Source organism: Sus scrofa, chromosome 5 (assembly GCF_000003025.6).
Source record: "Sus scrofa isolate TJ Tabasco breed Duroc chromosome 5, Sscrofa11.1, whole genome shotgun sequence".
NCBI classification, from domain to species: domain Eukaryota; kingdom Metazoa; phylum Chordata; class Mammalia; order Artiodactyla; family Suidae; genus Sus; species Sus scrofa.
The window spans coordinates 98,061,972-98,076,964 of NC_010447.5; the positions used below are offsets into that span (position 1 = coordinate 98,061,972).

The following is a 14,993-nucleotide window of genomic DNA, read 5'->3' on the forward strand; positions in this document are numbered from 1 at the left end:
GTAGGTTAAAAGAGGACTGGACTCCTTTTACAATTGTTTATATACTCCCACAGGGCAGACGGAGTGGAGACCCAGTTTCTCCTGCCCTAGCCCCCTAAGTTGAGTGTGATTTGGTCTCTGTATGGGGGGCACGTTTTGATCCTCTGATTAGTTCTGTGCAGGAATGCCTTGATTGCGTGGGCATGGGTTATAGGGAAGTGCTCTTTGAAGAGCATGCCTCATTTGTATGGGAAAGTGCTCCGAAGAGCATGCCTCTGGTATCTCTGTATGTCTTCATAGTTTGATTGCAGGCTTCCTGTTTTTAGGTAACAATAAATGGCCAGTTTTGAATCACCTGGGTCTGAGTCCCTATCCTACCCTACCTAACAAAATAAGTTTCTAATCTAGGGCCACCTATTATACCTGACTTTTATTTTGATAAATCCCTTTTAATTAAGTTTTTTTTTTTAATGTAAGCTGTTGAAGAGACCAGGACAATTTTCCTGCAAAATATGTATCTTTTTATATTTCTAAAATGTTGTCATGGAAAGATGGGAGCATGCAACTAAGTGACTTCTATGAGCACAACTTTTTCATTTTTTTGTCCCTAAAAATAAATTCTACTTGAAATTGAAAAATTATTTTTATAAATGTGGGTCTTTTTTTTTTGTTCTCATAGTTGGTGGGCAATTTTCATGGGATAGAGGAGCATAATGATAAAATAAAATGCTGAAAATGTTTCCATGTGTAAGTTAACAGATCGACAAAAAGCTTAGCCACCTGGATATTTACTTTTTATGAGGTGTGTTTTTCAATTTGTATGAAAAATAATGAGCTCCTTTTTTCTCAGAATATTCAGGGACAATTCTCTTGCCGATTCTATGGTTTTCACCTCTTTACCTAGTTCGTATACAGGGAATAAGGAATAATAACGTGCAGACCTTTGAGAATTGAAGCCCCAAAAGACACATCTGGTCATCAGAAGGAAATCTAGTAGACCAGTAGTGAGTAGTCACACTTACCTGATACCATCTACTGTAGCGGAACTAATGGAGGAGTGCAAGAGCTTATTTGAAGTAAATGGCGTATGAGTATGTTGCTGATCCAAATAGAATGGAGTAAGGGATGTCGCTGTCCTATACTTGGCTTAGTTTAATATGTGGACAGTGACTTTGATGAGCAGAGTGATGTGTGCCCCTCTTCAAGTTCAAGAGCATTTCAAATGATAAACATCCCAGGAGAAATCAAACCTTTGGAAGAAGTAACTAAGACTATTAATATACACCAAGGATCTTGGGATTTTAGAACAAGGAACTTACCTAGATTTTTGAGTAAGTCAGTCATCTGGTCAAGTAATGCTTAGAAGTAATCATCATTTTCCCAAGATGGTGATATTCATTACCATAAAAATATACTGTCCATTTTCTCTGGAAATTATGTGAAACCTTGCAGGTTCTTTCTGACATATACATTTCTGAAAGCAGGAATTTTTTTCATTAACCCAGTTCCATTTTGACTCAGTCTAGTTTTCTCTACTCCTTCAAAAGCGAGATAAAATATATGAAAGTTGAGGTAGGTTAACAGATGCTCCTCATGTGACTTAAAAGAGAAATGGATCATTGAGTACCTTGGACAGAAAATAAAGTTTGAAGCATTGCCTTCTTGAACATTCTATTGACAATTTCTCCAGTGAACAGTATTACTTGGAGCTTAAGAAATGAAAGCTCACCTAAAACTAGCTGGTTCTGAAACAGTAATGTTTAGGTCTCAATATTCTTAGAACTGCAAGCATCAATGAAAATGTCAAAGGATTGCAGAGATTTTTGGATCCAGCAAAAGAAATTGCAAGAGACCCTCTGGCATTGTAACAGTGGTGTCTGACATTGATTTAGCATTGGCTTCAGCTTCTTACATGTATATAATCATATATGTTAATAACTCACAGAACTTTACTAGATTTAGGACTCTGACAATAAGAAGATTGGAATTGATTATTTTTTCCCTTCTAGTAGCAATTAACTATGCATTCTTTGTCTTCTTGCTTTATATCATGAAATTGCCTCTGGACATTATCCCATTAATCAATACTGAAATATGATAATCTTGCAATTAGAAATTCATGCTAAGTGCATGTCTTAGGCCATGATCCATGCATACTAGCAAAAAGCAAACCCCTAAATGTTTAATCCCTAAGACAGTTTAGCCTTAATTTATTTTTAGGGAACATAATGATATGTAAGTGGCACTTGGACATTGTCTTAGCATATACATGGTTTGTTCCTTTCTTTTACATTTCTTTCTAGAATCAAGTTCATTGCCTGGCCCCGAGTTGGCGTATTTTGAATATGAGTAGTTAGTCTTCCTTTGCTTTTTATTTAATATAATTTCATTTTAAAGTGTTATTCATTTGGCCTTTCTTATGCTAATATGTTGTAGATTATTTTCTCAATACTTGCTTATTTTTAGGGCTGTACTGGTGGCACATGGAAGTTCCCAGGCTAGGGATCAGATCAGAGCTGTAACTGCCCACCTACACCATAGCCATAGCAACATGGGATCCAAGCTGTGTCTGCAACCTACACCACAGCTCACAGCATCGCTGGATCCTTAACCCACTGAGCAAGGCCAAGGATCGAACCCACATCCTCCTGGTACTAGTCAGATTCGTAAACCACTGAGCCATGACGGGAACCTCAATGCTTGTTTTAATAAGGTTTATATTATTTTTCGCAGATGGGTAATATCATGATTTGAAACAGTGTATTACTCAATGGATCTCAAATGCTGTAAAGGCAGATTTCTCTGATTTATATATAGATTTAAATTTGGTGAACATATGTAAAAGCACATAAAACCTCTGTAATATCTAGGTAGATGCTAGAAAATGCTCACACTTAATGTTAGAGGACAGAAAGAATTAATTTATAACATTTTTGAACTTTTATAATATTTTTGGTGATAGGTCCTGATTTTAAACTTGTATTTATGTGACTTTCAAAGGCAGATTTTCAAAGCAGTTATTTTGTACTCTTTTTTTTTCTTCTTTTGGTATGTCAGGCAACAATTTTTCCCTAGATTTTTACACTTTCTAAAAATATGTCTTGAGATTCTCAAAATACATGAAAGCAAATTCCTAGTCAGTTCCTCACTTGAGCATATTTGCAATGGTATGATTCTAAAAATTATATTTATGTTTAATGTATCCTGCTTTGAGATTTGTATAAGGGGTTTTATAGCTTTGCGAGTTGTTAGCATATATGATTATATAAATTTAAAAAGTTGCAGCCAATGCTAAATAAATGTCAATGTGGTCGTGAGGGAAAAAAAAATATAGTATTTACATCAGCTACCAAGTCTAAATATTGTATAAATATGGTGAAACCTTTAAAAACTGCTCCTGATAAAGAAGATGGCTTTTGGAGCTGTAGGTTCTACAGAAAATGAAATAAAGGACAAAACTGATTTTCCCAGATTTGGGAAGCTTTGTCAATCTCAAGATGTCAACTTGTAAATGTAGAGAAAATTAAACCTAAATGAAACTTGGAAAATAATAGTTTCACATACTTAGCAAAGAATAAAGTGCATCACTGATTCTTTTGATGCAACACATTTGCATGTGTTGCATTCTTGTGATTTTTCACTCCCTTATTTCTATTCCTTTTGATGGTAAGATTTTCCTCTTCAATCTCAAATCTTGGTAGTAAGGAAGAAGTAGAATTCATTGCCATCCCTAAAAGAAAAAAAAAAAAAAAAAAGAGAGGGCAACATAAGTTTTAACTTTAAAATCAACCTATTCATTCTCTTCTCCATGCCAAAAAGAAGCAGATTTCTTGTTGTTGCTGATAATTTTTTGTTTTATTTTTACTTGTTTGCTCTCAAGTAGGATTTCTCAAGCTTTGGACTATTGATATTTAGAATCAAATAATTATTTATTGTGGCAGGCAGTCTTATGCGTTGTAAGATGTTCAGCACCTGGTCTTTATTCAGTAGATGCCTACCCCACACAGTGTGACAATCAAAAAATGTCTCCAGACATTGCCATATGTCATTCAATAAAGCATTGAGGACCAGTGATCTACAGGTTAGCTTGAGAATTGAGGGACTTACAATATTATAGAGTAATATAAAGGGAATATAAACATAGCATTTTATTTTACAATAGCAAACATAATCCTAAAAGTAGAGAAAATCGATACGGCAGTTGTCATACACACACACACACACACACACACACAATATTATGTGTTCCTGACAGATAATTGGCATAGTTGACATACTAAGCAGAACGGTACTTACTGAGACAATGAGGCACTTGAAACTTGATTCTCCTGGCATGGCAAATATGTCAGGCTTTGTTTCTTTCTATCTCAGGAAAAAGTAGGGGGTACTTTACCTTACTTTACCTTGAAATTTTTTGGTCCATTTATGGATTTCTGCTGCCTCAACTTAGCTACTTAATATTCAATTTTCATTATATATGTGCAGTGTATTTTTTATTAGGCTATTGATACAGAAACATTAGGAAATAAACTCACCTTTGCATCTCAAACCCAATTATTAGCTTTGAGGTATTTTATTATATAAAACAGTTTATACTGTATGCTAATATTGTTAAAATGTTAAACAGTGTAAAAAATACTTCCATGTTAAAAATTACAGAGAACTGGTTGATTTTTATCTGTTGAAAGACATGAATTAATAAAATCATGTTTCCATGACAGCAATGAATCCCCTTTGCCCTAACAGCTGCAGTTTTAATTATAGCTTACATTCTTCTAGTAATAACTGTTCACTATTTCCTCACTATTCTCTACACAGAATGTTTTCTCTTGGTGCCTTGGCCATTAAAACTTCAGTCTACAAAGGCTGAATGTTAGGTTAATACATCTTAAAGCTGAATTCATCTCTTAGATACTACACCTTGACAATTAACACTAGAAAGAGTGACAGTAAATTAAACCACATTGATCTTTTCTAGTATTGGGTTCTCTGCGTACAGCGTTATTACTGAGATTTTGATATTGTTTCTTCCACTTAGTAGTGATAAAATAAAAATTAAATACTTTATAATACGACTCTAATGGTGTGTATTTCGGACTATCAAGAAAACCTTTACAACAATATTTAAAGAAAATTCTGTTTTAAGTTTAAAAAACTATATTTAGGTAAAATGTGTCTTTTGGATTACCTCTGGGAACAAAGTTGCTGCCATATAAGTAAACAAAGGGTGTTGCTGCCATCAAGCCATCAGCCCCGGTAGCTGTGCTATATCCCACTCCCCACATCACCATACATTCTGAGGGGATTCGGGATGGAGAAAACAGGGCACTGGCCCTAGGTAGTTAAAATACATATCAAAGGAATGATTTCAATGAGCCCAGACTCTTACATCTTCCCATATAAAGAAAAGTGCCAAAGGCACTACCTCGAGATGTCTGGTTTTTCTTTAATTAATGGTAATCTTTTGATCTTCTGATTACCTGGGTTTTTTTTTTTAATTATTTGTTTTTACAAAAACTTTTATGTGTTCTGACTCCTCCTTTACCTCTTTGAACAGTCCCTCTGTGCTCTGAGAGGCTATCTCTTGGGCTTAAGTCCTTCTGGACATCAACTAAATCAAACCTATATTCTCAACTCTTAGGTTGTACATTATTTTTCAGCCGATACGCCCAGCCTATTTCTCTATTATTTTGTTACGGTCCTTCTCTTCTTTGTCACATATCACACTGTCGACCAGGACTTTTCTGCTTTGTTCTAGGTATTGTGTTGCTCTCCCAGTGTCGAGAGTTTGAATCTGTGAGCACTATCTATGAGCAATATCTACGCTTGCATTCATCTCCACTGCCTCTTGTGCCTCATTATCGGTATGCCCATACAAGATTCAAGATTCAACAATCGTAAGTCCCCAGTACTGTTGGGTGCCTTTCACAAATCACCTTACCTCATCACATCAGCCTGTAAAGCTAGTTAGTGCCATTTTCAGTTGGACAATGATGAAACTGCAGCTTCTAGTGCTTTGATTCACCTGCTCACGGTACATAGCCTTTTCATGTGTGCCTTTCCAAGTTTGACTCACCCATCTGCTAAATTCATCTCGGCTTATGTGACCACTAAAGACCACCATTCCCCTTTTGGCTGGAATATTTTTCATACCTTTTATAGAATTAGATTTTGTTTAACTAAAAAGGAAAGTTGTGGTAATAACCTCAGATCAGGGGAGAAGGAGTCTGGTCATGAGAGGCAAAGAGAAGATATTCTAAATCACAAATTGCTTATTTCTCTGGGTTTTGAAAAAAAATTATACGTCATGATGCTAACAGCAGTTTAACTCATAAAGATGGTTGCAGTCTTTTAAATCAAAGTTCATGAAATTGCAGTTAGAATGGCATGCTCCAAAAAAAGCACTTGCAAGTTTTGAATCCTTGATAAGCGAGATTAGCTATGAACTCTGTATTAGGCGTATTTAATACTTAAGCATCCGTTTTGTCCTTGACTTTTTTTTTTTCTTCTGGAGAACTCAGCTCTTAGGTACATTATAAAGTATGAATAGATATGCAAAATATAATTTTAAAAGAGAAATGAAGTAAGGCCTTTGCCTAGAAGGTAGCTTGTCTAGGTTTATTATTCTTCTAGTAAAAAGGCTTTTTGTCAAGAATGCAAAAAAGAAAAAAAATTTTCAAATCTGTCTCTTACAGGTGGATAAAAAATTGATGCACTTGCAAAACAGTAGTGGTTCATCTGATATGTTGTTAATTTTATGAAATCAATGCAGTCATTTTGAAGAGTTATAGATTTTCATTGAACATTCTTTACTAGGTTTACAAAACTTAAGAAGTCACAGTACATGTTATGGAATTAGGAGCTGTGTTCAAAAATAAATTCAGTTCCTCTTCAGGAAATGAAAGGCCAAAGCATAGGGATAAAGAGGAAAAATTCTGTTATTCAAGAGCGTAAGAATTATCATGTCAATTATAATTATTTGTGGGTAAAAAAACTTTAAGACATCTGAATGGTCTTTAAAATTTTTCTTTGTCTATATATGTTAGAGATTATTGAAATGGACACCAGAACATTCTTTAAGAGCGGTGAATGTTAAAAACCAATGTAAGAAGAAAATGTTTAAAAAGTGCTTTAGAATAAATTATATTACACAAGTTTACGAATTACCATAATTTTCAGGTAAGAGACTGCAAGTCATAGTCTCTCAGAAGACCTTACAGAAAAGTGCAAAGTAGGAATAGCAAATTTCACTTTATAGACAGTGTATGGATAAATTCTACAGTGGCATTAACAGTACAGGCCATAAGAAAGCAGCCTGAAAGAGTTAAGCATAAGTCTAGTGAATTCCATTCTGGGGAGGTGTTTGAGCATTAGGTGCAAAACTTTATCAGATAATTCAAATACCTTTGCAACAATGACATTTTCCAATTGCTAGCCAAACTATTGGCATTTATATTCAAAATTATTTTAAAATTGTTTTTGTCTCATCAAAACACGATCAGATGCTATAAAACTCTATTTCCCCAAAAGTGCATTCAGGGAAATGCAGAATTGGACATATAGAAAGATAATGGTATGAAGAAGAAGGCCTTGACCTGGAGTTAGAAAACCTATAATGTGTTCATGTGTATGTCTGAGTGAATGTGTGTGTGTGAGAGAGAGAGATAATAAGCAGATTAACAGGCATTTTCAGCGCTACTGAAAAAGAAGAGCTTATGTTCCAATAGTATATGAATGCATACGTCAATTACAGACATAGAAATATTTAATCATGACCGATACAATAATGAAACAGAATAATTTGCAATTGATATTAGAACTCATGCTATATTTTCTTTCTCCCTGCACCTCCCTGCCTTACTCAGTGTAGGAAGCCACTGATCTGCTTTCTGCCACTAGTAGATTAGTTTGTATTTTCTGAAATTTGATACAGATATAATCATATCATATAGAATCTTTTTAAAGAATCATTTTGGTATTGGCTAGAGTGAGATGTAGTCAATGTGGATGTATGTTTGTGCATGATGTCAAGATTTAGATGGCAAAAGAGAGAATCTGATGGAGAACAAGACAAAGATGTGGAGATATTATCTGGATAAGTTTCCACAATTCTTTGTAATGGAGGAATTGGAATTTAATATCAGAACAGCATCATGTATTATTTTACCTTGTTTATAAATATTCATACCTTCTTTAGTTATATTGTAGATATATGTATTCTCGTTTTTATAGTGTAGGTTCGTAGGTCCTTGCGGTAGAGCTGCCATCACAAAATACCACAGACTGAGTGACTTAAAGAACAGATTTATTTTCTCTCAGTTCTGGACACTACAAGTCTGAGATCAGAATGTCAGCAGGGTTGATATCCTCTGAGGCCTCGCTCGTTGACGGGTGGAGGGTTGCATTCCCCGGCCCTCACACTGACCTTCCTCGCCCTGTGTGCATCAGTAATCTACTCTCTTCCTGAGGGACACACGTTATACTGAATCAGTGCCCACCCCCCTCTTCAAATATAGTCACATTCTGAAGTACTGGGAGTGGGGACCTCAACATACCTATTTTAGATCATAAAAGTCCTCAATTATCTTTTTCTTACCTTTACAAAATCCTAAATTAAAGAAACCTAACCCTAGAATGCAACTGACAAATTCACTTAAAAAATCTTCAAGGCTTTTAAAAGGATGCTGCATATATTTGGATGTGATGATTATTATAAAGAATGCTTTCTGGTACAGAAAGTATTTTTGTGCTATAAAATGATATGTGTATCATTTTCATTTAACCTAAAATTAGATTCTCCAGTATTTTAGTGAGTGCAATATAAAATGTATTGCTTTGTTTCATCTTTTGGGGGAAAATATATATTTACAAATGGTTCATGTAGAGAACATAGTTTTATTACTAATTTTGTAAATTATTACTATCATATCTCTAAGTAAAATTTCTTAGTGTATTTTCAGATAGTCACTTTTCTAACTTTTTGTTTCAGTTAATAACCGCAAATGCTAATTCTTATCTCATTTGGGGGGTAGCTTTAAAAAAATTCACCAGCATTAAAATGTTAAAATGGGAGTTCCCATTGTGGCTCAGGGGAAACAAATAGGACTAGGAATCATGAGAATTCGGATTTGATCCTGGCTTCGCTCAGTGGCTTAAGGATCTGGCATTGCCATGAGCTGTGGTGTAGATCACAGATGCAGCTCAGATCCCACATTGCTGTGGCAAAGGCTGGCAGCCATAGCTCTGATTTGACCCCTAGCCTGGGAACCTCCATACGCCCTCAAAAGCACACACACACACAAAAGTTAAAATGTATCAAGCTGTTAAATTTCAAATATTAAGACACTAAGTTTGAAAGTTATGGTCTTTCTCTGAAGGATATGGTTGTCTTTTTGAGACAGAACAATTTGTTTTAAAAAAGGAGATACTTTAAAATTGTTTGATATCTGTCTTTGACTATTTAATATCAGAATGATCTCATATTGCGACCACAGTCTTTTATAATGAATGCAAAATGATTTTTTATTCTCTGGAGAAAACAGTGTTGTAAGTAGGTAAACAAAACACTTTCCTCTTAAGCATTTGCATCAAATATTTTATATGTTAACCAGATCCACAATGCATTTACTTAAATCATCCTTTATTTATTCTAGGCACTGTGCTTCTAATCTCTTATATTTGTGCTATATATGTGTCAAAGTAATAAACTAAAAATTTAGTTGATCTTATTGTTTTGGACACTGTAAAAATAATGGTTACTGTTATTATGAAACTGATAAATGAAAGCAGTAATTTAGTTGGATACATTACTAAGTTCAATCTACAAAACTTGAGATACTTGCACATAGTAGTGAAATGTTATGTGCTTAACAGCCACGTAAATAGCAACTGCATATTGTAAAAGAGTGCAATCACTTTGCAGTAGATTTTATTATGTGATAAATTTGTGTCTTCCCCAAATTAATAAGCTGAGTCCTCAGTGCCCACTACTTCAAAATGAGACTGTATTTGGATCATTTCCTTAGTGAAAAAAATTTAAAATGAAGTCTTAATAGCAGCTTTCTGTATCAGTGGGTATTTGTGCAAATAGATTTAGCTTAATTTAGTAAGATAATCACACACATATGTTATATAACCTATATATTAGGTTATTGTTATCTTAACCCTTTCAGCTTATTTCTTCATCTCTCTGATGGCTTATTTTGATAGGTTTTAGAAAAAAACCGTAAATAGAATGTGTAAAGGGAAATGTACAAATCAGGCTTGTCCTGCTAAAGACAAAAGGATTGTACTTTGCTGGTGGACAAGGCTGGATGGAGAGTCTGCTGTTGTCAGCCCTTCACCTCTCTGACGCTGGTGGTCCTGAACCTTTCTTTGCGGGTTGAACCACTCTGCTTTGATGGTACCTGTAGGGCTACCTGTCTGCTCTCAGCACCTGCAGGCAGTCTACATGCCAGAGACTTGGGTTGCATACAAGCCACTGTACCTTTCAAAGGGAACATAGATGTCCTACATCAACCGACCTTTAGTTTGTTCTGGGCGAGTCGTTTTATCCATTTCTTACATGTCTTGGTCATTTATTCAGTGTAATAAATGATAGGAAAAAAAACAGGACTATTTCTGGGCTACATTTTAAGTTTGAAATGTGTGTGTGATTTTTACGTGATAGTTTATAATAGATCATTGATTTTAAAATTAATGTCTCATTCTTTCATGGATATGAAGACTGACAGTTTCATTTTCAAGTCTTCTGCATGGCAAAATTAGAAATTGATTTTAAGATTAACATGTGCTTCCCTATAAAGATCTGATATGTGCATCTATATTATTCTCAAGATGCTAGAGAGATTCAGAACAAGCCCTTAGATTCAGAACAAGCGCTACACCATGCATGTATACCTTCCATACTTTTTGACACATAGGAGATACTCAACATGTTTTTGTCAATCAAACCATGACTTCAATTTTAAAGACTTCTTCTTCTTTTTTTTTTTTTTTTTTGTCTTTTGTCTTTTTGCCTTTTCTGGGGCCACTCCCACGGCATATGGAGGTCCCAGGCTAGGGGTCCCATAGGAGCTGTAGCCACCGGCCTACACCAGAGCCACAGCAATGCGTGATCCGAGCCGTGTCTGCGACCTACACCACAGCTCACAGCAACGCCAGATCCTTAACCCACTGAGCAAGGCCAGGGATCAAACTGGCAACCTCATGGTTCTTAGTCGGATTTGTTAACCACTGCGCCACGCCACGACAGGAACTCCTTAAAGACTTATGTTTGCCTTTACAGTTTATCTTGTTGACATTAGTAGACATTGAATTAGATTAGTCTTTGGAAAGTAACAGAAAGAACTTAGATGTTACTTTTATATCCTTTTTATGTCAAAAATACATTATGGCATAGTTACCTATTGCTTTTATTCTTTTAAGCATTCTAAGGCTGGACCTCTTAACAGCACGATGTTTGTTACTTTGGACTGGGTAATATTTTGTTGTGGAAAGATGGAAGATGTCCTGTGCATTGCAGGATGTTTAGAAGCATCCTTATACTGTATTCTCTTGATACCAGTAAGACTGTTCCCCTATTCCCCCAACACAAACGCATACATAGCCACAAAGTGTCTCTAGCCATTGTCAATGGCCCCGGGGAGAAAAACCACACCCAGTTAAGGACAACCATGCTAAGGAATTTATTAAAACATCATAGCATGTTAGAAAATAAGAATTTTTAGCCTCTATACCAGAATTTAACCCCACCTTTGCCCCTTACTAGCTTTAACCTTCAGGGTGTCACTGTGTTCTCTGAGATTTTATTTTCTCATTCGAAAAGGAGGGCCATCTTCACTACTCCTTTAAAAACTTAGAGCCTGGGCGTTCCCGCCGTGATACAGTATGTTAAGAATCCAGCTGCGGCGGCTGGGACCACCACGGAGGTGCAGGTTTGATCCCCAGCCTGGGGTAGTGGGTCACGGCTGTGGCATTGACTCAGTCCCTGGCACGGGAACTTCCACATGCCCTGGGTGCTGCCATAAAAATAAACAAATCAATACATAAATACTTAGAATCAAATGTCAATTCCTTAACATGGCCTTTGAAGGAAAATACCATCTATAATTAGGGAAAATAACCCAAGGAAACTAATTTAATTTGACTTGTCAGAAAAATGCCTATCAAAGGTAAGACGTAAAATGAAACATGTAAAAATACAAGTGTAATTCTTGGGATAAAGAGAGATCTGTGGAGGAAAAAAAAAAAGCAAGTGTAACAACCTTAAGGTCTTTCTCTAAATGTTCATGTACTTTTTCTCTCATTCTATAGCTACTTTGTCTGTTGGAGGAGACCAGAGAGTCACACTAAAATCTCCCACCTTGACTTGTGGATTATTTTGAGCTGAAACCAATTGAGACACAGAGAGCTCTATGCTCTCCCCCCTCTGCCTAAAAGCAGAACATGAATCGCCCTTGTAAACATGTCCTCCACTTTCCCATACGAAGAAGAGGAGAGCAGCTCTTACCACCAGGAGGGAGACAGCACGGAGATGCGTCTGCATAAAGTAACCATACTTATTTACCGTTGGTTCCCCCCATATATTTACCTTCCCACCGTTTGCCATCCTGAGAAGCCCACTCCCCTTTCCCCTTTTCTAGTCACCTGTCTGCAGTTTATCATCCTTCGTTAAAAAGACATGCAATCTCTCAAGTCCAAAGGCGTCTTTGAGTTTTTCACTTTTGCGAAGCCTCTGCATATAAAAAGATATTATCATTAATTAAAATTGGCATTCTTTTCTTCTGTCATTCTGTCTTTTATCAGGTTGACTCAGCGGCCCCATTTACAGAACCTCATAGTGTAGAAGTTTTTCCTCCTCTGCAGGCTCTAGGTCTTACCTGGTGGCACTAGAATTACCACCAGAAATTCTGGCTTATATTGGGATCTCACGATTATTTGTTGACTAGATAAGTGTATGAGTATAACATTAATAATTGTTTCTAGGCCTGATGTCAAAGAAGACAATGCACGTGAAAAAAGTACAAAAATTATTTAGTGTCACACATAGCTTATGGTTATTATTTTACCATCTTTGCTTTCACAGTTACTATATTGCTATTAACAAGCCAGTATAATATATATAGTGAAGAAACACTTATTTCGTAAAGTTTGAATTGGCATGATTTTGAACTTATGATTACAGGTAGAACCTTACCCTTCAGTGTAACTTGGTTCCAGCCACATCCCCATTACATTTCATTCTTGGTTTCTAAATGAAGAAAGGTTAAGCTTTGATGTGATTCCTGTGTTCCAAAATAGGCATGTTGTAGTTGCTGTAATTTTCAAAACTATAAACACACCATATTCCATAAAGAATACAAACTGAGTCAGGACACGATTTTGGGTCCTAGATAGCATGTTTTGCTAAAGAATTCCAGACTTCACAAACATTTTTATTTTGCATATTTAGCGAATTAACTCTTACGAGCTATGTAGCATTTACCACCTCATTGATCCTACTGAGCTACAAATAAAACCCTACGAAAATTTCATCTTTCTTTTTCTTATTGTTATTTCCCCAACACAATTTTTTTCCACTGTGCAGTGTGGGGACCCAGTTGCACATACATGTATACATTCTTTTTTCTCCCATTATCATGCTCTGTCCTAAGTATCTGGACATAGTTCTCAGTGCTACACAACAGGAACTCATTGTAAATCCATTCCAAAAGCAATAGTTTGCATCTGTAAACCCCAAACTCCCAATCCCTCCCACTCCCTCCCCCTCCCCCTTGGCAACCACAAGTCTGTTCTCCAAGTCCATGATTTTCTTTTCGGTGGAAAGGTTCATTTGTGCTGTACATTAGATATAAGATACGAGTGATAGCATGTGGTATTTGTCTTTCTCTTTCTGAGTTACTTCACTCAGGATGAGAGTCTCTAATTCCATCCATATTGCTGCAAATGGCATTATTTTGTTCTTTTTTAAGGCTGAGTAGTATTCCATTGTATATATATACCACTTCTTCCTAAGCCAGTCGTCTGTCAATGGACATTTAGGTTGTTTCCATGTCTTGGCTATTGTGAATAGTGCTTCACTGAACATGTGGGTGCATGTGTCTTTTTCAAGGAAAGTTTTGTCCAGACCTGTGCCCCAGAGTGGGATTGCTGGATCATATGGTAGTTCTATGTATAGATTTCTAAGGTACCTCCATACTGATCTCCATAGTGGCTATACCAGCTTACATTCCCACCAACAGTGCAGGAGGGTTCCCTTTCTCCACACCCTCTCCAGCATTTGCTATTTGTGGAGTTATTAATGATGGCCATTCTGACTGGTGTGAGGTGGTATCTCATGGCAGTTTTGATTTGCATTTCTCTAATAATGAGGGATGTTGAGCATTTTTTCATGTGCTTGTTGGCCATCTGTACATCTTCCTTGGAGAAACGTCTATTCAGGTCTTGTGCCCATTTTTCAATTGGGTTGTTGTTGGCTTTTTTCCTGTTGAGTTGTAGAAGTTGCTTGTACATTCTAGAGATTAAGCCCTTGTCAGTTGCATCGTTTGAAACTATTTTCTCCCATTCTGTCAGTTGTCTTTTTGTTTTCTTTTTGGCTTCCTTTGCTATGCAAAAGCTTGTCAGTTTGATTAGGTCCCATTTGTTTATTTTTGCTATTAATTCTGTTGCTTTGGGAGACTGACCTGAGAAAATATTCATAAGGTTGATGTCAGGGAATGTTTTCCCTATGTTCTCTTCCAGGCATTTGATGATGTTTTGTCTTATATTTAGGTCTTTCAGCCATTTTGAGTTTTATTTTTGTGCATAGTGTGAGGGTGTATTCTGGTTTCTTTGATTTGCATGTAGCTGTCCAGTTTTCCCAGAAATTCTTGCTGAGTAGACTGTCTTTTTCCCATTTTATGTTCTTGCCTCCTTTTTCAAAGATTAATTGACCGTAGCTGTCTGGGTTTATTTCTGTGTTCTCTGTTCTGTTCCATTGGTCAGTCTGTCTGTTTTGGTACCAGTACCACACT

General features: G+C 36.2%; 1 long non-coding RNA gene across 1 annotated transcript in view; it reads left to right on the forward strand.

Moving 5' to 3' along the window:
• The window catches only part of LOC110260808, a 156,801-nt gene extending 144,054 nt beyond the window's left edge, over positions 1 to 12,747 (forward strand). Inside the window, exons 2-3 of the long non-coding RNA XR_002344283.1 lie at positions 5,738 to 5,876; positions 12,295 to 12,747. This is a non-coding gene — a long non-coding RNA (uncharacterized LOC110260808). The remainder of the gene's footprint in view (positions 1 to 5,737; positions 5,877 to 12,294) is intronic.